We start from the raw sequence: 1,821 nt of genomic DNA, 5'->3' as shown, positions 1-1,821 counted from the left end.
TTTCCTGCGTGTTTGTACGAGCTCCTCTGTTCCAATAATTTTTTGACACATGTACTGACAAAGAGCTAGTGATGCGTCTTGTGTAGCTTGATCTGCAGTACCATTTAATCAAAAGAGACATCGATTAATATAACAAATTAAGGTTTTTCGAAACAAAGGCAAAGCATGTTTGATTAGAGTGAAACTTATGCTTTTATCGACGGAATATTACATGTGGGTTTGTGTTATTGTCTCCTATGTTTCTAGTAACCTTTTGCCCGTTCAGATGATGATGTTAATGGATGTGGACTGTTTCTAGTAACCTTTTGACCGTTCAGATGAAGATGTTAATGGATGAAATCCAGTTTCGTGTAAATGAATTAGATGATCGATCGAAAAAGTAGTGCGCCAGTAAAAGTCTTTCTAAGGAACTAGAGATATTTGACATAATGTTTAACAAGTAAATAAACTCATCATAGATACCAAACCATAGATGAAATTACTGAGCTTAACCAATATGCTGAGAAAAAGAATAAAGGCATACAAAAAACATTATGAGATGTACGCAAAGAACTAAATGCTAAAAGAAATGATTGCCGGAATATTTGTTTAGCATTTTTACTTCGAGAAGCCATAGCACAAAATGCGAATCGAATCAGGTAGTACTAAATAACGGTAGAACAAATTTTACTTTGTGTCCAGAAAACTTATCTAAATTTGGTAAAATGTCGCAGTTTTACCATTCCACTTGTAAAATTTAAAAAGCGTCTAAAAAACGAAGTTGGCATACACGTTCATCTCAAACGATCAGATAACAACTGTCATAAAACTGAATTGGATTAAACCTGGTTTTATAGGTAGCTTAACCTCTCACTTGTATGACAGTCGCATACAATTTCATTATATTGACAACGATATCAGAACAAAGCAAACAGACATAATAGGTAACAATGTCAAAGGAAGCGGTACAGTAGTCAACATTGTGTTATAATCTTATTAATAAAACAGAGCCACGTCGTATGTAACAAAGACGTTGTGTCGTTTGTTTTCTCTTATTTTTGAGTGTAAATTCACATTGCGATAAGACGTGTCACGGTACTTGTCTATCCCAAATTCATGTATTTGGTTTTGATGTTATATATATATGTTATATTTGTTATTCTCGTGGGATTTTGTCTATGCGTGTTACATTTTAGTGTTATGTCGTTGGTCTCCTCCTATATTTAATGCGTTTCCCTCGGTTTTAGTTTGTTACCCCGATTTTGTTTTTTTCCATGGATTTATGAGTTTTGAACAGCGGTATACTACTGTTGCCTTTATTCATCTCAGTACCAGAATCTATGACAAACGGACGGTTTTAATTTTGAATTTATCAAAATCCCCCACCTAAGTAGCAATATACGAACTTTACCTGCATATTGGATATATATTTTGCAACTTATTTGATATTTAAGAGGTTGCAGCTGCTACTTAGACTATGTAAAATGTCACCAGTGTCTGAACAGAATGTTGATGAACATGGGTATATAAAAGAACGTATATCGTCCTTTTTCTAACATGTTCATACTTCTGATGATTACCATAAATATTCCGTATTAACTTCACAAACGATTCAGGATGGTTTTGATGTATAGATTATGTGTATTGACTTGTTTGACATCTTATTAACGTGGTAAAATATTTTTGTTTGTCTTTATGCATATTACTTTTACTGTTTAGTCTGTTATTGTGATATCCATTTGACGTGACTCTATACTTATTCATCCTTTCATTCTGTTATTGTAATTTTTATTATATATGTTTTTTTTTCCTTGTCTTATCATATTTGTTAAAGTGCTTTGT

Source organism: Mytilus edulis, chromosome 8, assembly GCF_963676685.1.
Source record: "Mytilus edulis chromosome 8, xbMytEdul2.2, whole genome shotgun sequence".
In the NCBI taxonomy this organism is placed as follows: Eukaryota; Metazoa; Mollusca; class Bivalvia; order Mytilida; family Mytilidae; genus Mytilus; species Mytilus edulis.
This window is presented reverse-complemented; position numbering follows the sequence as displayed.